Here is a 24,755-nt window from a genome sequence, read left to right as displayed (position 1 = left end):
TCTCAAGCCCCAAGTACCAAGCCCAACAGAGCAGAAGTGTCCTGTTCAAGATCAGATTTCCTCGAATACAATGTCTTCCACAAGTCTCCCAATACAAATAGCTTTGTTGGATCGTAGTAGAAGATGAAGCTGAGTCTACATGGTATGATGGTAGAAATCAAAATAAGCACTGATGTTATTTCTTTATTTCTCACCTTAAAGAAAAGTTAAAGCAAGCTGATATGAAGAGTAAATTTCACTGAGGCTTTTTCTGGTTTGTTTATACCCTCTGCTATAGTTGGGCATCCTCAAACCTGCTTCTATTTGCTGATTAAGTTTATTTTCATTCTTGTTTGCTTCCCTCTCCCTCCCTCTTTCTCTCTCTGTCTTTTTACTTTCCCAAAACCGCAGGATGGTTTACTCCTGCCGCCTTTCCTCGTTGGTGGCGTTATCAGGCACGTGTGCAGCGGATGAGATTGCAAACGCCACTGTTCTCCGGGATTCTAAGCATCAGACAATGTTTTACACGGTGTCCCATTCTCCAGCTGGCTGGTTGGACATGATGTTGGTACCTTATCTTCACGCTGACACACACTGGACATTAATAGAAATACATTGCTGAGGCACATGTGTGGAATTTCAAGCAGCCTTTCTAGCTGTGCTTTAGATAGTCTATTGTGTGCTTAACCTCTTGGAAGAGGTTTTGATGAGAAACGCATAATGTTAACTCTTGGGCAGCTGGGTGGACTCTCTTAGAGTTTCTTATTACAGTCAGCATAATATCTTCCTAATTGCATGCTGCTTATGTATTTTGAAGTTTCAGCAGTTTTAAACCTATCTTTCCATGAGCAGAATTCCTTCTTCTTAACGCAGATTTTTAGGGAAGAAATAGCTATATGTATTGCACGTGGGGAGGAGGTAGGAAATACATGCTTCAGGGGGAGGTGAGCTGCCAGCACCCTTGTTTAGCTTTGTCTAAAGTCTGTCGCTGTATTGTTTTTGGCTCTATGATTGCCTTACATCAACTGAAAAAAGGACCTGGATGCAACTACTGCTATTTGCCAGGAATTCTTTCTGCTTTTGGAGCACATCAGAATTTTTATTGTTTCCTTTGTACTCTATATGTATACTTTCTCTGCGTGTTTGTTATGCCCATCTGCAATTATCTATATTATTTATGAGTACTGAGTAAAACATGATGGGAAGTAGCTTAAAAGGGACTGTACTAAGGGAGAGGAAATGAGCTGATGACTTTCTCTTTGATTTTTAGACAATGAAAATAGAATACCTGCAAGCTTATGAGGGAGGGAAGGAATTAGAGAGTTAGCTGGCTTTTTTTTTCCTGTCTGCGTGTTACACTGGGGGTTTAGAGCCTTTTTAGCCTCGAAGACTTCGTGATAATGGGCAAACTTGAAGGATGATGCAGTAGGAGTCCAGAGTAAAAATTGATCAAACAGACAGATAGAGCAGGGCTATGTATAATTACTGTCCAAAAGAAAAAAGCTCCATAGTTTAATGCCTACTTGAATAGTACATTAGACTAAGGATACATTTGTTAAATAACCAGTGCTCTTCCAATTAGGACTGAGAGCTTGCGACGTACATTCACTGGATCTTCAGCCTAATGCTTTTGCCATGGAAAAAGTGGTTCACTGTCTAGCAGATGACTTCAAGCCCCTTTTTTTTCTAAACACATAGGCTCATATCTCTTCTCTCTCTTTTTCCCTTCTCTCCAGCCTCTGAGCAGAATGGATTTGTTCCTCAGTGTTCATCTTGCTAAAGCTGTAATTGGCACTGTTGAGCTGATACTGTGACTCCCCTCTGTATCTTCCAAACTTCCAGTATACAAATGGTTCCTTACAAAAGCTGTTCTCTTCCCAGCTGAGGACCTGAGCAATCAGTCATTTTTGTATTTTCATATGATGTGCTCTCCTAGTTTAACAGCTACATGTGGAAAAAGGGAAATTGGGAATAAGGGTATGTTTAAAAACAAACAAAACAACAAAAAAAAAACCCAAACCAAACAACAAACCATCACAAAACAAAACAAAGCAGCACCCTAAAAAAAAACAAACCAAAAAAAAAACCCCCAAACAAAACCACCACCAACAAAAACTTATGTCAGCTGTAAATAAACTTGCATGTTTCTTAAATCCTTTTCCCTAATTTTTTCAAGGTAAAATAATTCTGTTTCAAATACAAAACTTGAAAAAGCATGGAGAGCTTTAAACTGCAAAGCAAACTAAAATTTTAAAGGTGATGAATGTCAGTCCGGCCTATAGTTTTCTATCATTTATAAAGTTGCCCTGCCAGCCAGCGTGCCTTTTCCTGTTCAAGGCTCAGCGTTTTGCAGTGTAATTTTTCTAAGCTTTGTGCTACTGAAGTTTATTGTAGAGTTCTATTAAAAACTTACTTGCCTGTGATTTGTTGTTATACAGTGACCTGTAGAAAGAGGTGGTTCTCTGTGGTCAGGTAAGAATTTGACACTGTTCCTTTACTGGTAACAGAAGTGGGATGCGTCAACACCTTTTCCCATCTGATGGCTGTTCAGAAGCTTGTGTTCAGAAGCCAGCTCTCGGGTCACTCTGCCCTTGTTCCAGATTGTGATGAAGGTCTAAATGCAATCTTGAAGCTGTTGCCAGCCACTTGCATTTTCTTTTCTTTAGAACAGTTTAGCAGTAGTTCATCAAATTTTATGCATCTGGGGGGAAAAATAAGAGTTTTCATTGTAGTTAATCAAGATAGAGTATCAGTTTGTGCCCAGATTAAGTGGGGGCCATTAGCCATGCTCCTGCTCCGATAATGCCATTCTGCCATAGCAAGCTTATTTTCTAAGGTTAATAAGGAATATGTTAAGGCATCTGGAGGGAAAAGAGCTGTCATGGTCTTAGCTGCCGTTCTCCTCTGGATAGATGGGACTAGTGTGGTTGATAAATACTTCGCTGCCTCAGGCCTTGCACATGCGGGCTGCTCCCTTAGGAAAGAAAGTAGTTCAAGGGGTACCATAGGTGTTCTTCAGATGGGATTGAAGCGGCTGGACGGAAGAGATTTCCTCCAGCATAGTCTCACTAACATGAATTTTAACCCCTCTTAATTTCACTGTTTTGCTGTTAAGTATCTCAGTGGGCAGGTAATGGTAGATGACAGATTCTTCTGACTACATGCAGGTGTAGGCAAAATTTTGCCTTGTTGTTTGCACACATGTTTAGAAGTTACATCTGCTTTCTGCACAAGAATTATGTCTTACTGGGCATTCTTAAACTGCAGTAAAAATTCACATCTTTGTAAGAATTAATAATAAACTTCCATATAATTAGACTAATTTCATACAGTTATTTGTGGGCCAGCAGATGTTGCTGTTGAGCTTGGTTAGGCTTCACTGTACAGTTCAGCAAGTCATTTGCCTATTTTAAGAGCTATGATGCAGACTGATTTGGAACTAAGTTTCCTGCTTGATAATTCATGTCATCTACTGGTAAGTCAATATACTGTCTAGAGACTTAAGGTATATCTTGGGCACATGTGTAAATAAATAAATGATATTAGAATGTCCTTTTTGATCTGTGCATTTTTTTCACTTCATTACCAACCCTGAGTTCTTATGAAACTTTCCGCTTTTATTAGCAAAGCAGTTTTGATTTGCTTATTTTTTTAAATTATTTTTGAGGGAGGGAGTTTGTTGGCTTTTCAAGTAAGCCTTTAAAATGTGAAGATGCAAATGGAGTCTAATAAACAATCCATAAACAGTATATCCTCATTAATACCTCTTTGAATTTAGGATCTGGGAAAATCTATCACCTGCCTTGTGCAGAATCTGGGAGATGAATTATATCTCTTATTTGGGGTCAAAACCACTGCTCAGCCTGACGGCTGCTCTGTGTATTGATCTTGCAGATTCTGTGCTCTGCTCCTCAGCTCTTTGGGATGTGATTCTAGCTAGTACTCTTATTTTGGAGCTAAAGATTTTTAATGTGCATCTCGGTTGCATGCCAGTGATGATGCCTTCGCTGAGTTCATACTTTTTTCCTGCTGTGTCGAGAGCACTTTCAAAGCAGCGGTGAGTATTTCCTGAAGGTGGCAGTGAAGGGACACCCATGAAGACTCCTTTCCAGGGGCGGACCAGGGACTGCTGAGCCCTCAAATTGCTTGCATACCAATGAAATGTCTCAAAGTTTTTGCTCATTTGTTTTCATTCTGATTCTAGCTTCTCCAGGATTTACCATAATATTTTTCAGGATGAGTTTACCTTAAGTTTTTGAAGTTCATTGGTTTCTATAGAAATAGATCATTCAGAGTCGTGAGGCCACTATGTACTGACATAATTTACAAACTGGAGATGTACGTTGAATCAGCCTGCTTCTATCTTTCATTTTCTCACCATGCTTCTTGGGGCTTGCTTTCATACTTACGTGCCTGGATCTAGCAGCTTGTGAAGTTGCTGTGTATTCAGGCTGCAGAGAGGAGGACAAGGTTGTCGTGAAGACAGTGCAGATTTCCACACAAACGATGTGGTATGTTCTCAACCATCTCAGATTTCTCTTTGGTCTTCAGCTCTCTTGGTTTCTAGTAGTACTTCTTGGAGGGGTAGATAACTGCTGCTGAGAGCAAGTTTGGTTTTGGAAGTGGCGGGAGGCGAGTGGCAGATGCTGTCCTCATGACATCTCATGCTCGCTATCAAAACTGATGTCACTGCCTCTGTTCCTCAGATCCTCTTTAAGATTCACCGTTTTGACCTACATGCTAGCATTCTAATTAGATACTACCTACAAAACCTGGTTTGTAAAAATTGACTATAATATCTGTGTCCCTTTGCCTTTGACTATCTGCAGTCAGACTGTGTAGACTGTCTAAGAAGGCCTGTACTGAAAAACTACTGGAGTTTCTTTCAGCAGAAGTTTGAGATGTATGCGCAGTGCTTTTGTAAAGGCAGTATCTCAGGTCAGTCTTCACTGATATTGTAAGTTTCTGACTGATTTGAGTGGTTTGGAGTTTAAAACATAAAGATGATGTAGCTGGCCTTGGATGAAATGGATTATTGCTTTGAGGGCAGAATCTTCTCTTGAGGGAGAAGTTGGTGGTTGGCTGGAATCCCTGCAGATTTTTAGGGAGGAGATTTGTATCTTTTCATCTGTTTTCAAGAAGGAGAAATGAGTTATAAAACCCACTTAAAGGTTCAGTTAAGATTTATTCTGGCTGCATAACTGCCTCCTGTAATAACTTTAATATGCATCATCCTGAAACTCCTAACTGGCCCTGGTGTTGGCAGGGCTTTCAGACCCAGCAGAATCTCCAAAGTTCAGCAGCTTTTAGGAAGGAATGTAGCCAGAGAAGCACAAAAGATGAAATGGCTGCCTTATAAATTCTGACTGACTTTGAGAGTCCTTGTTTTAACAAGCAGGAGGATGCTGTTGAGAGCCATCTAGACGAGAGCAGCGGTGGGAGTATGTGTAGGTGCGCAATTGTTGTGGCAAGAGGAGAAGATGGGGGAAGACCTCGTGGGCTTGGTGGGAGGAGATGGTTTTGTTGTGGGCCATGTGCCTACTTAACCTGTTGTTTCTGTTGCTGGTTGGAGTTTTGCCTGTACTGTCACTGATTAAAAATGTTTTTTTTTTCCTCATGGCTGCTTGTGGAGGTCGGCTATGAAGATCTGTGGGCTGAATTAATCCATTTCATCAGAGCTGGTATCTTTATTTAGGAAATTACCCCAGTCGTTATTCCTCTCTACTTGGTGACTGACTGGTCCCTGTGTGGGTGCTCATCAGACGGATCACTGCCTGAATGACTGGGGAGGCTGAAATTTTCTTTAGCTTCTCCCTCTGCTTCCCCCCCCGGGCCTGGGTGGGAGGTGGAAGCCTGCCAGGCTGTTGCGGTGTCGTATCATTTTTGTGAATGACGGAGGACTGTCATTCTCGCTCTCCTGGGCTGTCAGTTGGGCACCTTTTGCAGACCCTAAATTTCCTTTAAAACAAAACATTTGGCTTAGTTTATTTCATTCCATTAAGTAATTTCACTGCTAATGCATAATTATCTACAGCAGTGACACTCGTCTATGCTTTAATTATCACAAAGCTGCACAATTCCCCCTCCCCCCTGCCTGGAAGTTGTCACTTGTGCAGGGTGGTTTTGCAGAGATAAGTATGTAATACACAGCAGTGCTTTGGGTCTCACACAATACTCAGGCAGTTGCTGATTGCTAAATGCAGGCAATAGAAGAGTCAAGGATTTTGGTCTCTGTCTTCTATTAGTGGCTCTTATCCATGTGGAGTGAGAGATGTTGGGAAGGAAAAAGCTTATCAAAACTTCATAATATGGGCTTGAAGATAGAGATGTGAGCAAGTGCTGATTGGCAGCATTAAGCTTACAGGTGTTAGAAAAATTTGGAAGCCCAAGTATTTGTTTTTCTTCTGAAGAAATGTAAGAAATGAAGCATTCGTGATCCTGGGCAGCAGCCCAGGAGCCCTGATTGTGTTTGAGAAAGATTCTTTGTATTTCTCTCTTCCCTTCTCCCTCCCTTTTTTCTTCCCCCCCCGCCAGCTCTGTTACCAACTCTGTTTTTGGTAAACACTCTCTCCGAGTGCAGAAGAGACCAGTAAAAGTCTTTGATCTAGCCAGTCATTATGAGGAAATACAATTGAGTTACAGGGTATTTACTCCTAAGTTGGAAGAAGATACATACTTGAGTGAAATAGCTGCTATTTCTTGACACCACACACTCTTGTTTGTTAAAGAATGATTTTGTTAATGGAGAACAAGGTCAGTCCTATCTGAACAGAGGGTATGTGGGCAACATGATACTTGTGTCGTTGGAAGGTAAAGGTCTATTTGGGAATAAAATGTTCTTTAAGAGATTTCTAAAACCTTGTAAAATCTGAATGAGGAAAAAGCTGGAGGGGGCTCATAATTGCATTTGTCTAGTTTCACAAAGCTGAGAGAAGTGGGTTGTAGATAACTCATTTGACTTGCAATGATGCACTGAGGTTTGTGGATGAAGGACACCTAGAGCATGTGTCAAAAAGATAGCAAATCTGGAGAAGGACCTGATAGAAATAAGGACAGTATGAGGAAACAAAGCCTGTTTATTAGCTTATAATAGATAGAAATGAGGCCATTTATTGGTGTTATCTGCTGGCGGAGACGTTCTGCCAACTACCTTTGTTTGGTCAACTCTGACCAAGACATCCAATACATAATTGTGTTCCAGCTTCCGTCCTGACTTAATTCTTAGGATTGAAATTACTCTTTCACATACAAAAGCATTGAATTCTTTTCCTGTATTGATATGATGAAGGCAATTTCTGGTTGCTAACTGTCAGGAATGAGAAGGGGAGGACTATACAGCTTGTGTTACAACACGCATCCTCAGTCCCTACATATCTGCTGCACTTGGCTGGCAGCAGTGGCACCTGTTTGAGCAAGATTTCTTTCGCCTAGAAGTATGTTGTATATTTTCTTTGGCCCAAGGACATAGTCTTAAGTATGTCACTTGAAGACCTCACAGCTTGCTGAGCTCTAAATCTTTCCATCAGTCTCATACTTATTTTCTAAGGTATTTCTCACTTTCCAGATAAGTAGACTGGCATAATATGGTGGTCAGTTTGATGGCTTTCTTCCTTTCAGGAAACGATGTTATATTAAGAATTGTACTTCCTATGGGAGGTTATATACTCACCCTACAGTAATTTAGTCTCAGAACTTTCTTTCTGGGAACCTGAACATCATTGACAAATTTCCAAATGTCTCTTCTCTAAATACTATTGGTTGAAACACCTTTCACATCTGGCAGTGGATGCTCACATAGAAAGGTTTTAAAGTGGCAGAACTACTACCCAGAACAATTGCTTGGGTTTTTGGTTTTGTTTAAAGCATGCCTGAAAACCTTCCCGTAAGAGCACAGAAGTAAATACTGCCTTAGTGGCTTTTTTGACTCATCTTATAAAAACCACTTGCCAGGTTTGAAGTTTCCATGAGCCTGTGTTAGTTGCTTCTTGGACCTGTACTCTCACCTTTGTAATGTACTTTCCAAGTAGGAATGGGATGAGATGTCACTCTTAAAAATATTAGTCCATCCAAAGATACAACGGAAAATGGGGTGATGAGGAGAACTCCATGACGGAGGTGATGGAGCTCATTGCCTCAATTGTCTTGGCTGACATGAGTGAGATACGACATGGAGAGAGCATTCCTTATCCACATGGCAAGGGAGATTCGTTGGGCATCACGGCGGAGCTGCTGGGGGAAAAGGTGGGTGAATGATCCTGATGGGGCACATGTGGGAGAAAAAAAAAAAAACAAAAACCATAGCATATGCTGTGAAGCCTGGGGTTGGAGGTAAGAGGGAGAATGGCGCTTCCTGGCTCTGTGTGCACATGTGACGCTTTTGCTCTGGTGAGTTTGTTGGCAGGTGTGGAGAGAAAGGATCCCAGCCTGGCAAGTCAGCTGCCAGTGTGGCTGATGATTAATTGCCCTTTTTAAATTGCAATTATGTCAGTCATAGAACCCGTGAATATTAATTCCCGATTTGCTGCTGGAAAAACTGAATGATGATGAGACAAGTCCATTTTACTGATGGAAGTGGGCTAAGTGCTGCAGCCAAAAGTTACTGCTGAAAGGAAAGGCTGCTGTGACTCTTTGCATTCTTTTGTGTCTGGCTTGCCTCTTATTTTTCAGTGTTTCCTTTCCCTTCTTCAGAATTCTCTCGGTACTTACAGCGAATTTTTGACACTGACAGTAGTAGGTGGCAGGCTGACACCTAGAATGAGTTAATCACTGCAAGCAATATTAGTTACCTGGATTTGGTGGATGGCTTTCCACCATTCACTGCTGCTTTCTGAGTCCCTTAGACTTAAGAATGAAATAGGGATTGCTTTTTTGCTGCTCCAGTTCTTTCCCTTCATCTCAAATGTATGGAACCTTTCATTCCATTATACTTAGATCTTTTGAGATAATTTTCTGATTGTGCCATCTTGGAAGGATATTAACAGGCAAGCATCAGTACACTGTGACTGTTTTCCTTTCAGTACTCTGTGCAAATACATGGATGATGAAAACTTGGTTTTTTCTGTGGTTTGAGTCTCTGTTATCAGTCATGATTCTGTCTAGTATTTTCTGCATGCATCAGGACAAATTATTGCATCTTGCTTGTGCTTTAGTTTTCTTGGAATAGTAGTTATCTCAAGAAGTGTTGTCATGATGTGTTGATGTTCACTGAGATCTTTGAAGGTGAATAGTATGGTGCGTTTTTAGAAAACAAAAATAAAACACCTCAGAACCCTCTGATGGTTTAGTTCTTGATGCATTCCAGGTTTTTAAAACTTTGTGTTTCTTTTAAAGCTTTCCAAGCTTTCAGTTATAAGTGACTCTAAGTACCTATGTATTTCATTGTTTGCTTGTGGGGTTGGTATATGCTAAGTTATCAAACTGACTTATGATTTTTAAGAGACAGAATTAGATCATGGAAGTGCACAAAAATTGTCTGTTTGGTCTTCTTTTAGTTGTACATTTTGTGTGGCTGGTAAAAGTTGACTGTTTCCGGAAATATTTTCAGAATGGAGGCACTAAAGAGCTGGAAGTGTTGGGCATGTGAATACAAACTAATGACTTGGTATTTGTGGAAAAACAGACTGTATTTCCTGGTGAACACGCTGAAATTAGAGTGCCTTTTTTTTTAGGCTGAAGTGATACTGCTCCATTTTGACATTCTTGGTGTTTTATGAACAAGAGAAGAGGGCCTTGCAGGAGAATTATATCCCATCCCATGAACTAATGCGTACATATTTAGGGATATCAGTTTATTAATTTTGATCATTATGTTTAGCACTTAACTTTGTCAGCCTCTATTATTATCATTCTGTTTAGACACCCATAATTACTGTCCCACTGAATTAAAGGTGCTATGTGATAATCCCTGGAAAAGCAAGGGATGGGACTTGCAGGCAACAGGAGGCCACTTCTAGTTCTGCATCAGACTGCTAGGGAAATGCTAGAAGAAAATTAGATGCAGCAGAGAATAGGAAAAAATATGTTTTCAATTTTTGCTTAGTGTTGTCCTTTCCTGGAAGAAAGGCATGTAGCAGACAGTTAAGTGTATTTTAGTAAAGACTTCTTACTGGCCTGAAAAGGCATCGAGGGCAGCCCTAGGACAAGCAGGTTCAGTGCCTCATTCTGGCTTTTCTGTTTTCCCCATTTTTCAGCTTTTATAATTGAATGATAAATTGCTCGTTTTCATTGGACCCTTTCATTTTGGAAGGGTCCGAACAGTCTTGTATTGCTACTGTTGCCCTTTGAGGTGAAAATGAAGCATTTCTTTTCACAAAACAAGGATGTTGAATAGACAGCCCTTTAACAACCAAGTTAGCTTTTTGTCACTAGTTCTTGTGGGTGTTATTTTTATCCTCCTCCTCCTTCCTGTTTCCCTGGTGCACTTTGTCTTAACTCTGGTGTAGGAACTACTTTGTCCAGCGCTTAGTTATTGGCATCTAAGCATGGCTGTCCGGTGAGGAAGTGGTCACAGCTCTGAAGAGGTATCAGAACTGCCATCACCCCTGGCTTCTCAAAGTGCCGTTTTATTGGTATGGAGAGTCTGCACTTAGAAACCTGTCTGCAAAATGCAGAGTTTTCAGTAGTATCTGACTGATACAGAAGTTTCCATTGCGTGGTAGGACTATAGTGATCAAAAGCTTCAGCCTCCATTTCTGTTGGAGTAGTATCTGTTTTGCCCAAAAATGCTTTGAAAATGCTTTGTTTTGTCATCAGGAATTGAGCTTTAGTGTCATATCACTTGTGCTTAGGATAATATTCCCCACTTAAATTGGTGCTCTAAACATTGATTTTAATTAATTGAAATAGTTTTGAAATACATATTTTTTTGTACTTAAATTGTTTTAGTAGGATTTGTTTCCATAGGAGTCCTTAGCAGCACACAGTACAAACTCGCCCTGCAAGATACTGCCAAGACACTCCTTGTTTTAGGTGGCAGCCCAACAGACAAGTACGTAGCCTCCTGCACAATGGTGTGAGGTGCGTACACTCATTCTGTTGACACAAGGTGCAAATACCAACTCTTATTCAAGAAGTGCCCAGGGAAAGTCATGTTTAAAGACAGTGAAGGCTCAGAGGTGATTTCTGGCTTTAACATGATGTCTAATTATCCAGTAAGGGGGAATGGTATGATACTCCAGTGATTTGTCTTGAAAAGCAGTTTAAGGATATCTGGCCAGGAACTGGAGGTTCACATTCAGAAAGTTAAGGTGTTTTGGAACAGAATATGCTGATCGTCACCATCGTGTCAGTAATTTTGATTGTTGGGGACTGAGAACGGAAACTAAAACTTGAAATGGCTCTTTGCCTTGTTGTAAGAAGTAAAAATTGATTGTAACTTGTAATGTGACTTGAGAGAACAACCAGTGTTGTGGAAGGCTTGGGAGGAGAAGGGAGTCTGCTTTTGTGTGTTAACATGCTTTTTTGTGTGTGTGTATTTTTTTTCCCCCAACATCACATTAATGGACCTTGTCCTTTTTACTTGGCAATTCCAGTGCCTGTGAGTTCAAGGTAAGCTCTGCTTCCTCTGGGGCTGTAGTCTGAAAAGGATCCTGCTCTTACTGCTCAAGCACTGTGAGCAGCATGAAGAGGAAGGTGGGGGCAGAGGAAGATGACTTCAGCTGCTGCCTGTCTCATTTCTATCAATGTAAAGAGCTTTACAGAGACGAGTAATATTTTGCAATTGAGTTCCTCTTTTAAAGACACTCTGATGCTAATGTTGATTTAATAAGGTTCTCTCATTCTCTCTCCTTGCTTAATTTGAAACGTCTAATTTTGTGCTTCACAGTTCTGAACACAGAATTAGTGAGGGAAGAAGAGCTGGATGCAGGGGGAGCGGAGTGCCACACCAGAAGTTGCCAGGGGAGATTGATTCAATAGAGTGAAAAGGTGCAAAAGGTTATATGACCACAGTTCAGAACAATGTGATGGTGGTACTAATGAGAAGGAAAGCTTGATCCTTTAAAATGTTTTAAGGTCTCTGTGGGTGTATAACCAATGCTAAATGGAAAAGGGAGCACTGGAGTGTTGGTTTCTTTGAGTGATTTTTCTTTTGATTCTATATGTATGTAATATATATATTATATGACAGGCAGGAAGGAGAATATTATGAGATATTATGAGCTTTTAAGTTTTGATAAGTGTGGCATTTATTTTCAAAAATGCTGAGAGGTTATGAGCGATTGTGAATTTGATCTTGCTAATTTATTTTGTCTGCACCTGAATGTTTTTTTCCTGCTTTAATTTTATGTCTGTGGAAAAAGCTATTGACCTCCCTGGACATTTAATTCTTTATTGTGTTGGGGACAAATGTAAACTCCCCAAAACCACAGTGCAAAAAGATTATCTAAAATATTGTACAAATAAGAGTAATAACTCAAGCTTTTTCCTTTGCCTCCTGCCTTGTTAGTGTACCTGTCCTCTGCCTCTTAGGAAATAACTCCTATGCAACATAGTTGAATCCTAATTTGCCTCTTGCTTGAGTTGGATGACAGTTCTTCACGCAGCCAGGCGGACAGGGTAAAGGAGTACAAGTTATGTTCAGCTTAGTTTTATGATAGCTGCCAACATGTTTCGTTGAAAACCTCATTAAATCACAATTAAATCCACAGGAAAAAAATAGGCCATCTCAGTGAATACTTGATAGATGAGGTTTATGGTTTTCAGTGCTGGCCAGGGGCATAATCTGCTCCTTGCTGTTGGAGCTTGGTGAAAGCGGTGGTGAAGTCCCACCACTGAATCACCAGAAAACTGTCCGAAGCACTGGAAGCTGCCTGTGGATGATGATCTCTGCCTGTGTTTCTTCCATCCCATGGCCTTGGTCAGATAGAATTGTCCCTTTTCTGCCTCAAACTCTTGTATAACACACTCACCACCCCCACCCCCCCTTTCTCACATTGTTTCTGGTAACAGGAGCTGAACTTCTGCCAATTGCTTCTGAATTTGATAGCTCAAACAGTTGGTTGGGAAGTGCGCTTGACCAAGCAGGCCTGCCTGAAGTTTTAGGGCCAACTGTTAATATAGATTCTAAAAAAAGCCTGAACCTGCCTTTGAGGGTTTCTTTTTCCCTGACTTTCAGTGCCTATAGTGACTAGTCTCCAGGAATATTTATCAAATCACTTGCCTGTCTGGTTATTTCTAGTCTACTGCACTGGTCAACTTATTTGATCAATATATCAATCAACAGGTTCTTAAAATTACTTTAATTGAACTTTGGAGGTGTAGTGTACAAAAGGAGCTCACAAAGTAAATGATTGTGTGTGCCCCAACTATAATTAGAAAGCAAACTGTGTGGAGATATGTTTGTAAATAGTATCTACTACAGTAAATAACAGCAGTCTGTCTTTAGGTGATACTCTGAGCTGGGTTGACTTTTTCAACTTGCAAACTCATGAAGCATGAATCTTAGCTCTGTCAGGTCATCTGACTGCTATATTTAGAGCATACACTATTTTAAAGCTAAATTTCAAGCTTCTTGCTTTTGATGAGAAAGTCCATGAGTAAATAAGTCTCTAGTTCCTTAGCATGCGACACCATTTTTGAGCTTCAGGAGCTCTACTAAGAGTGAAATATTGTTTTCTTTTCCTAAGGAAGATTCCTCAAACTGCTTGACTCTTCCTGCTGCACCCAGTCTATACCCTTGTCGTGGTTTAACCCTCCTCTTCTCGACAGCAGCAACACCTGGTTTGTGATCCTTGCTGAGAGAGTACCAGGTGCTGCTCCTTCATAGAAAGAGAGAATGGTCTCCCCCTGCCCCTGATTTTTCCAAGCCATCTGCCTTGAGCAAGAGTGCATTGCATTGCCCAGTAAATGGGCATCAAATCAGCATTGAATTCTTGTAGTTCTTACAAACATTAAGTACTTGCACAATGTGAAAAACTGCTGTTTGTAAAGTGTCTTATCAAATGGAAATCAAAATTTTGCTGGCAGTGACATAGATTTGCAAGTTGCTCTTGATACAATCATGCCCTGGAGATTGATGTAAAAATAAAGAATACAGTTTTACAATAGCCTGAAATCCTTATTGTTGCTGAATCTACACTCCTCTTTTTGATTTCATTATGCTATGCTTGGACTTCATTAGAAGATGCAACCTTGCAGCATTTTCTCTCATCACAGCCTTGTGCGGAGACGAGAGCGCATGCATTTGAGAACCAGTATATTCTCTTCCTAAAACACACAGTGGGTTGCAAGTGCTTTGGAAGCAAGAATCAGAGTCTGTAGCGGACATTTTGTCTATAGCTCAAAACCACAACTTAATTGGCAGCCTTTTCATAACGCTGACTGTGGCCCGGGATGTAGGGAATGCTGCAGGCGAAGACCAAGGTACATTTTCAGAACTGGTTGTAGGGAAATTTAGTGCTGACTGCCTGTCTCTCTTTAGTGGTCATAGAAACGAGGGACATTGCAGTAAAGTTCCTCACTTCTATGTTTTTTCTTTCCTGGACAGTCTCTGATTAATCTTTCTACATATTTTGACTCCATTTTAATGCGTAGGTAACGCCTTACTACAAGCGTGATTGTGTATGTGTACTAGCTCAGACCATTTATTTTAACTTGAGTCCCCTATGCTTTTTGTGGTCCTTTCTGTAAGGCTTTGGAATACACTTGATTTATACTAAATGTTGATTACTGTATGTCTTTCCCACATACATCTTGGCAAACCGGTAGGTTGGATCCTGCCCCAGAAAGACACCGACCCTGTAATGCTGTGTAAAGTGTGCTTTGTATGTCTGGGATGAAAGAGCAGGGAGAACAGGAAAATTTACAAGACTGTCAAAGTGGGTAAAAATGTAAATTGTGATGTTTGAAAGTGCACCTGACTTTCCACCTGCAGAAGGATTCGTAGAGACTGACAGGGAGTGCACGACCATGACTGAAGACTTTCAAGAATTTTCTTACTCAAGCATGTAATTAAGACAGTCTTTGCCTGTATTAAAAAGCAGCCCCAAAGTCAACCGTATTTTTCTTATACTGTATAGTATTTGAGATAATCTTTTTTAAACAAAAAGAAATTAGATTTCTAATCTTGTGGCAGGCACTCTGTATTCACTGCACTATACTAAACCTGTATCCATTGGCTGGTGCCTATAAATACCTGTTTTGTTCAGAGGCAGGTGAAAATTTCTTGTAGTGTTTGGGAGCAAGTGTGGGAAGGGAATTCCTTCTGAACTCGCGTGGTTCATCTTTTTTGCTGCTTGGAGGCACATGGGTTGATCATGCATGTCATCTTGATTTTTTGCAAAACAGTGGTTGTGTTTGAAGTACTATGTTTGACTCGGAAGCTAATATATTTGGTATTTAAGAATCTGGCAAGAGAAAGCTATGTCCCCATATGCATGCACAGAAATGAGATTGGGATGTAGGCATGCGTAACTGTTATTTTTCCCCGTCTGTCCTATCCCTAGAAAGCCATATGCCACCCTTAGGCTAGCATAATGGGAGTCTGTATTAATGATTATGAGCTAGAAATAATCCAAGAAGAGTTGAGTGGCCTTTGATTCTAGCTTTATGAGAAAATACCTCATTGACTCAGTAGGGTCTGAAATATGTTCTGGGATAGAAAGTCATAATTAGTATAGAATTTCATGATGCCCTCTTTTGAGATTTTTTTTTTTTCCTAGATTGGTCAGGGACTTGGAGTTTCTTATGTCTAACAGGCACAGTAGGAATTTAAGCAAGGAAGTAAAAATTTAGAGGGAGTTGTTGACTCACCTGCTATCAGAAATAAGCATCTTGAGCATACATCTCTAGAAAGCCTACGCTCTGTAAGATTTCTATAGACATTGAATGCCTTGTCTGTTGGCAGCCTACAAAATGAAAACTCTATGTATGTATGCATGTATAGAAGTGGTGATGGGAAAAGGAGAATGTGGGAATGGGCTGAAGTATTAAAGCAAGCAATGAAAGCAGATGGTTTACTTTGGATTTTATAAAATAGATTTCTCTTTATTTTGTTTTAAATGAAAACTATCAACCGTCAGCATTGCAAACCTATTTGCAGCAATGCCATAAGTATTAGAAGTGCAGTTGCCCTAAAAGGGCGGAGGGTTTTTCTGCTGCTTCCCATCTTCATGTTTATAGAATTGTGTATGCTCTGTATACATTAGAGTTGAGCAATTTCATCACAGCCTTTCCTCAAAACTGATTGCTGTTCAGTGTCTCTTCCTGCTTCCTCTCCCTTGTCAGTTGCTTACATCTGACTTTCGTTACATTTAATATTGATACTGCTTCAATTTTCCACTAAACTGGAAGCGTTTAAGGGTCTGGAGTGGATACTGCATGTCTAGATATATTCTTTAAATGCTTTAATTCCTATCATTGTGGAGAAGTTTAGAGCTGGATTATTGCCTTAAGAAGAAATGACTCTGCTCATTCAGTGATGAAGTCTGGTCATCAAGATGTTAGAATATGTGCTGCAGAGCTCGTCAGATACTGACATGAGCGCAAAAGTTGTTGCCAGCAGCTGTCTTGGGTTTTGGGCACCTGCTACCTCTCATTTCTCGCATCTCCCACTCTATCTTCCACTCCCAAAGTTGGCAGTGCCCCTAAAAATACTCTGTATTGAGTTCTTAAGTAGGAGATCTCTACCAAGCTGGTACTCTGGATTCCTGAGTCATTGGTCACGCTGTAGTGAAATTAATTATATGACAGAGTTATTGACTATGGCAAGGTAATAGACATACAGGATGAAGCTGGTTCTGGTTAGGTTACAAAGGCATTGTCCTCTCTCACCACCAATTGCAGAACTATGTTTTGATTGCTCACTGCCATTTTTACACTTGCCCAGACCATGGCAGGCATGAGTGATGTGCCCGTTATGGCAGTCATGTATGGGTGATGTGGTGAATGGGTTTGGGAAAAGATGCTGGAAATTGTCCGTATGTGTGAAATGCCAATTTGGCGCTGTATTCTCAATTTCATTGGAAGTTGGACTGTTGATATATATGTGGGAAAGCATCCCCTGCCTGAATAATCAGTGCTCAAATGTGATATTTTCAGAAGCACACATGCATTACTTACGTAGTTCCCATATCTAGCTAGTCTTCTCCAAGTGGACTGTGTCGTCTTTTCCCCCTGTATAATACCTAGGGCAGGGGTTGCCGATTTGGCCTGAGATCTTGTTTCAATAACCTTTTGTCTCTGATATAGTCAAGAGGAATATCCTGATTTGGTTTTGATCCCAAACGATTAAGTCCACTATTTATTCAGCTTCCTGTGATTGCTATCCAGTGGGTTACCTGGAAGAGAAATGAACCTTTGTTTTAGCAGAAGAGTTCAGCAGTATTGTCCAAGGGTGCTAAAAGATGGCTTGTGTCCCAGGTCTGGGATTATAAAACTCACAAGCCCCCAGCTGGCGACTTGGTTAGGGAGCCAGGAAACCAGATGTTGCTCATTTCTTAGACAATTTACTTAAACTTTGAAAATATTAGTGGACGTGCTGTGTCTTTTATTATCAGTCAAAGTTGGTAAATGCAGGGATCTTGGCACATGCTTAGGAGGTAGCAACACTTAAACCAGTGTTTTTAGCCCTCTTGAGTTTTCATTTTTGTATTATTTTATTATTATATTTTATTTAGTCTGTGCTTCACTCCAAATGTAGTTATTTTTTCCCAACGCAGCAATATGTCCTACTGCATCTACACCTGTTCTAATTTTCCCGTTTCCATTCAGTGTATCTGTCTATTCTTGGAGTAATAATTTTCCCCCCTCCTGAAAGGTGACAAAATTAAAGCCTTTGGCAGTACCTGCAGAATAGATGCTCTGTGATTAGTAACAGTCTTATTTTTCTTAAAACTGTAATTCTGCTATTGTGCATTATATCTTATGGGTATAAGAGGGACCACCTATCGGTGATAGGGCTGCTTCCTTCTCCTTCCTCTTTTCTCAGCAACTGTCCAGTGCCACTATGTTAGTGCCTTGTGTTCATTTTGTCATGCAAGTGTTTGTCCACCAGGAATGTGACAGTTAATGGTTTAGGCACTCCAGGGATGACAGATGTAAATCCAGTAAAGAGCTACTGGTGTGCATGACCTACCTGCTGAAATAATAACATGCACCATAAAGAGCCCTGTGTTCCTCCTGTCCATCTGCTGAGGACGGACAGCCTTGCAATTGCTAAAATGTGAAAACAAAACTAAGCACATCTGTCCTGACTGTAAAAATCAGCAGGAAGAAAAATGTTATTCAGAGCAGGCTTTTGTCAAGATTGGTCAGTGATTACCAGTGAACACCTGTTGTGTATTGGTTTGTTTGGCCAAGGACTTGATGCTGCTATATCAAACCTGTCTGCAAAAGAGGGGAATTGGCTTCACCCAGTCGAACTGTAGATGTTCGGTTCCAGCCCTCTCAGCTGTTGCAAAGAATGAGGATGGACGACACCCATAGCTGATGACACATCATCCCTCAGTTACCTGAAGTAGTTGCTCCGTGCCATTAAAATGATGGCAGCACCCATAAACATATTGCACTCCACCGTCCGCTCCCTCTGGCGCTGAACCATGACCAAGAGGAAAGTTCCTCCTGCCCTGTCAACTCCCCTCAAATAAATAATCATCATAAAAAAGGCCAGCCTTTCTGAAGTTCCTGCTTAGCGAACGTGCTGCTGGTTGAATGTAGCCCCGAGAGGCAGGGAAAGCTTGCAGCCCTTGAAAACAAATGAGAGCTGTGGCTGCCTCATAAATGCTTGGCTTCAGAAGGAGGTGGTTATGGGCATGAAATGTTTATCATCTTGTACTTGCTTTGCTGCTGCTGGGTTACTGTGTAAGTAAAAAGTAGTAATAAGTAAGTAAGAGGTGATACTGCAGCCTGCTTCATCTGCTTGTCTTCATACTTAAATAGGCTTGCTGACAAAAGAAGGAGCAGGTGAAGGCAGCTTGGATTTGGCAGAGGTTTGGGCTGTGCACTAAAGATGTGTTCAATTGCCTGTGAAGGGGGATCTGGTTGGAAATCTGATCGGTCAGCTGGCTTTCTATTAGGAAGCACTCTTTGAAATTGTCCAGTAAAGAAGATCACTTGCTATGTAGGTCAGCTTGTGCATTCAAAAATGCCCTTGCAAAAGGATACTTGTTCTTTGCGGGTAATTTGGAAATAGCGCAGGTGTTGGCCACCTCCTTTTGAGTATATCCCCGGCATTGGTGCATGTTGTGGATATCAGCATCTCTAACATTGTGCAGCGCCTTGCATGACTCCCTGAAACTGGCTGCTTCACGGCTGTCTTTGCTTAGCTTCCACGCTACAGGGGGATCCTGTAGCAGTCTTTGGGGGCTTTGCTTTGTTTTTATTTTTGGGGATGCATGTGCTTTTGTTTTGCTTTAATAGCACAGTTCCCAACAGGGGACAGCACTGCACTGCTTAAGATGCTTGTCATTTTTAAGGAACTTTTCTAAACTTGTCATCCTAAAAGCTATGTTGTGCAGCAGCAGGCAGCCTCCATAAATCGCTGATTTCTTTTTCTTCTCTTTCCCTTCCTTTCTCTCTTGCACTCTCTTTATTCCAAGCCTGCGGATTTGGACGCCTGGGTGAGCTCTCTCTTTTTTTTTTTTTGTCTGGATCTTGCTTATTCCAAGTGTCATGTTGTTACTGCGCGCGTACAGATTGTTATTGCTGAGCACAGATGCAGGATTTTATTTTCTGTCATTACATTTTAAAAGGTGTTCAGCTAGAAAATTGCATATTATTTCCTCCATAAAGATTTTCACTGGTTCCTTTTGTGTAGCTTACAGCTGCTGAAACCAAACTTGATCTGGTGATGTGTGTTCTTGGCTAAGAGAGTAGCAGAAACAGGAAGAAATGAAGGTTACACTAGTACTGCTTATTAAGGCTATGAGTCTGCATCTGGGTTCTAAAACAAAACAAAACTCAGTCACCTGCCTTCAACAGAGTGAGAGAAAGGACAAAATGCAAGTGATTTTGAAGGCCTTGTGTGTTTGGAATAGTGACTGCAGGCGGCTCCACAGTAGTGGTGATATTTTTTCTGATGCAAGTGGAAGTTGAGTCAAGGCTCCCCCATGGTTACTTGTCCTGTACAAGCCTCCCTGTAAAGTTCTGCTGTTCAGTCTCAGGCATGATGTGCACCAGCTGCCTCTTGCTGTTTCAGTGTTGCCCTTTCAGTTCTGCCATTCCCTTCAGGCTTCGTCCGGAACATGCCAGCTAGCTAATTTTGGAGCTAGTTCTGTTCTTCAGTGCATTGCTGTCAATTCCTTCTTCTAGTCTTGGAGCCTTTAATAGCATTTGTTTTTCTCCCCTGCCACCTGGACTGCTACCAGGACTGGAAGAGACATGGGAAAGCATGAGGTATAAGAATTTGCAGTTGTGAAGTGTGGCAAGATGAGGTACCCAGCCAAAACATCTCTGCTGTGCTGCTGCAGAGATGTTACTGGATACCTTTGAGGGAAGCTGATAACTCCTCTCAGCAAAGACAGGATGATGTAGAAACAAGGCATTTGACAGAGACCTTTCCTTTATTCTTGTAGCTTCTTTCTCTGGATTGCCTTTGACTGATTCTCTAGGCGTCATCTCACTAGTTTGTCTGTGACTGGTGAATGTGTTTTGCCAAGAAGATAAATATTTTTGCAATAATCTTGCCAAGTGCTGTGACTTGCCTTTGAGGAATTTCTTTATAGATTGAGGGTATGGACCTTTCCTTCTAGCTTGACTTGCCCTTTGCAAAGAGAGGGGTGTTTTTTTTCCCTCCAGTAGAGTCTTCTTCATGCCTCTCCCCAAATTCCAGAATCCCAACAGTATCGCAGAAAGAGACAGCCTGATGGTAGCCATCAGCTGAGGGCTGTGCTATTGCTGCACTTTATTCCTGGGTGCCACATTCCCTACTGTAATCTGACCCTGCCAAGAAGCCCTTTTTTCCAAGCAGATTTCCTTCCTAGTTTTCATGTCTAACAAGGTGACGAGAAAGGACTGTGATTAAAAATAATAAAAATCTGGTGATATTTTGTGGTGGGCAAAGCCAAAACTAATCTGTGAACGGATGTAGCTAGAGTGAAGCCCAGCTCTAGAAGATCAGTTGCACAGTCTGTGTTGCATGTTGGTGTCAGTTCAGGACGAGGCTGAGTGTGTCTGGCTGTGTTCATAGAGAATGAACCAATAATATTTCATTACCTCAATTAAGAGGCTTGTAAAATATTTCTTTTGGCCTGCCTGTCAGCTAGCAGGCCAGTGCTTCAATTCTTTAGTTGAGCCAGTATGTCATGCATAGCTTTAGAAATGTGCTTTCACAGTTTGTTTCTAAATGGGTTGCTTGATAAAGGGAGAGGAGGAGGCAGGGAATCACACATGACTCTGCCCTAGCTCATTCAAAGCAGCACTAAGATAACCTGAAAAACTTTAGACTGTGGAAAAAGTGTAAAGATAAAACGTAGGAAGAATTTGAAAGAGCCCCAACCAGTCCATGGATCCAGGCCCATGGAAGCTGTAGTAGCGTGCTAGTAGTATACCTTCACTGTCCTTTTGTAAGAATGCAATGCTTGTAATTTCTGACACCATCACAGGGAATTTTTGAGCATTTCCTGAATATATCTTACACCTAGTTTTTGAACAGAGGGCAACTGCCTATTGCATACATTCTCTTTTGCAAATACATGCTGTCCTGTGCTACCTTTCTAAGTTTTGGGTGCATTCGTGTGTGCTACAACTAACTGCGCTCTTCCTCCCCTCCCTCTCTTTTGTTTCTGTCTTCATAGTCCTTGGATATAACACTCTGCTGTGTTCTACACTACAGTTTCTTAGATGTCATCTCTGGGCTTTGGTCATCTCTTGCATGATATGTTCAAGCTCAGATGTAGCTTCTGCAGCGTGGATGTGAAATGCAACTTTCTGATACATTATTTTCAAACCAGTGTGTTATCACGCACGTCTTCTCCTTCCTTCTTTAGTTCTAAAGGCGTTTCTGAAAAGTGTATCTGGTGCTTTGTTTGGCACCTGCAATCTCAATCCGCTGTGAAATTGTAATCATCTCCATAGCAGCCAGTTCTGTCTGGGACATCACAGGTTTTTGACTTCAGGTAGGGAATAAGCAGCAGGACTAGAGGAACTCTTAATAAATATCCTGTATTCATACAAAGTTTCCCTTGTTGCCTAACCCAGTTTGGAACAGTCAATATTTCAAATGACACCATTTATACTTCAAACATCATCATAAAGTGTACTAAGGTTTCTAGTAATAATAGCTGGGCATAGAGGGAAACAGAAAGCAACTTTCAAGCAGATCTGTCTCAAATAGAATGTTTCTCAGTATACTTCAATGCTTTGAAACATCAGCAGCTCTTGAAAACAAGCAAGGCATTGAAAATATGTTTGAGCTGCGAGTAAAAGTTTTCTCTGCAACCTCTGGTTCATCATACAACTTACGGGCAATAAGTGGGACATAATGGGAGATAATATAGGAGAAATTACTTAGGGGGAAGGACGGTGAGTATACTGACGTTGTAGTCTGCAGTTGGGAGATCCGGTTTTGATTCTTTGGTATCAATTTTGAAGACCCTAGGGAAGTCACTAACAGAATGTCTGTCTGCTGCAGGGTGCATTGGTGTGAAGGCATTATTCACTGTGGGCATCCCACTCCAGTCAGGTCTGCCTGGGAGTCCATAGATCGTCAACATGCAGATCAGCACACCTCTAATGTATCTGCATCTCAGCACCCTACTTGAGAGATTAGGTATTTGGTTTGTGTTCCCTTCCAGAGGTGTCATGTAGATAAATATGCTGAATTTCTTGGTGAATGAGGTCAGGCAAGCTCATAGGTTGAAAAGACGAGTGGGTGTGTGGGTACATGGATCCATGTCTTGCCAGAAACAGAATAAAGCCTCTTGCCCACCAGTATTGTTACACATATTGGTTTTGTGCTCCCAGAATAGTTTGCTACCCCAGGAGAGTAGCACTGCCACATAATTAATTTATTTAGATTAAGCAGAAACTTTCTTGTGTTTTTAAGAGTTTGTCTTTTGACTCTTTTTTTTTTTTTCTTTTTTTCCCCTTGTATTACACTTCACACGAAAAGCACCTTCCATCTGAATTGTGCAGACGGGTCAATACTATGTTACTCTTCCTTCTTTTCCTTATTTAATTTCTCCTTAAGGAAATACAAGTCACTTGTTTAGTAATCTGATTTTATGGGTGTTATGCAGAAAATCATCAGGAGAATCAGGGTCCTTTGGTCATCCACCAGACCACCCTGGTGGTCTGTTTCTTCTTACATCTGTTTCATTTCAGTTGAAAATGCTTAGTCCTTTTCTGTATAGAAGATGGATATTGGTTCAGAAGGATAGCTATGGTTCTCTTATCAGAAAATGGTAATAATTTTGGCACTTACAAAGTGCCCATCAGTGCCCCTATTGTTGCTGTGGTATCTCCTTGGTCAGGCTACAGGTATGGGGCAGCTCATTCTCATTCCTCTCCCCATTTTATTTCAGCTGGTTTGCAGGCTGGAAGATACATAGCAGCTCTGGTTAAAACAAAGCCAGAGATTTTGCCTTTCATCAAATGTCTTTGAGAGCAAGAGGATTTAGATATGAGTCTATAGTGCTTGTGCCTTACTGTGGCCCTGTTGACTGGGATGACAAACATGGGAACCAAAATATTTTTTTCCTTTAAAAACAAACAAACAGACACCACCACCACACCCCTACAACCCCCCTATTTCATGTACTCCTTTTCTTGCTTACTTATCGACCATCCCTCACTGCCTATCTTAAAAATCTCTTCTAAGCCCTATTATACCACTGTATTTCTATCAGCAGGGAGCAGAAAGAAGGAAATGCACAGCAACTTGCTTTCAGATGTAATTTTTCTCATTAACAATGGCTGTTGGCTGTAAAATGACAGGTCCGAGCCCACGGGGATGTTTCTGTCCCAGCTGCTTAATCATATTGGACCAGCATTTTCTGTGATTGTACCATCATCATTAGTAGTTAAGAGCAATGCTGCTGCGATGCTATAGATTAGCAGGGTTTGTGTTCATGTTAAACGGACTAACAATTCTGGTTTTGAAAGGTCTTCTGCCTGTTGCTAACTTATGTGGCCCCAGAGATTTTTGAGGCGGGATGGGGGAAGAAAAACAAGTGCCATTCTTCTTGTTCTTGTTGCTTGTTATTTTTAAACTTAAAAAGTTTAGTTCAGTTCCATCGATGCCATGTTTTCTTAATGCTAGTTCAGCTTAGGGATGGGAATGCAATGAAGTGCTGCTGGTTGTAAAAAGCTAAAAGGCAAAAGCTGTTGCTGTAACCACACAGACTTTTTTTTTTTTAATTGAGCACTGTTTAGTTGATGACCAGGTTATGCTTAAGCATGTGCTTGTATACACTGTTTTGGAAGTTTGCTGTTTTGGAAGTGTCACAGTTATACTTTGGAAGATGGAAGAGGAATTCTCTGACAGCCATCTCCTGTCCAAATATGCAGCACCCAGCCGGAGGAGCTCTGGGCGTGCTGGCGGTGTACGCACGGAGAGCATGGGGCGAGCACTTAATTGCCAGGGCAGTCCTGTCCATGTCTGCAAAAGCAACTGCGTGGTCAGTGACAATGTGTCTTGCTATAAAAATGTTACAATGTAGCCTTGTATTTTGGATTTTCCTCATGATTGTAGGGATGTGTTCCATCTGTAGAAGTTTTCTGACTCTCCGAAGGGCAAGTGTTTATAAAGTGGAGGATTTGAGGTTTATTTTCAAGGTAAGGTGAAGAACATTGAAGTGGAGTAATAAACATCATGATTCATGGAAAAACAAAAACTTGCA

General features: G+C 41.1%; 1 protein-coding gene across 13 annotated transcripts in view; it reads left to right on the top strand.

Annotated features, from left to right (window-relative positions):
* CHCHD6 (coiled-coil-helix-coiled-coil-helix domain containing 6) overlaps positions 1–24,755 on the top strand; it is a 116,452-nt gene that overhangs the window by 16,883 nt on the left and 74,814 nt on the right. The window lies entirely within an intron of this gene.

This window comes from Calonectris borealis, chromosome 10 (genome assembly GCF_964195595.1).
Source record: "Calonectris borealis chromosome 10, bCalBor7.hap1.2, whole genome shotgun sequence".
Classification (NCBI taxonomy): domain Eukaryota; kingdom Metazoa; phylum Chordata; class Aves; order Procellariiformes; family Procellariidae; genus Calonectris; species Calonectris borealis.
Note: the sequence above shows the minus strand (reverse complement) of the source record. Positions and strands in the feature narration are given on the sequence as shown.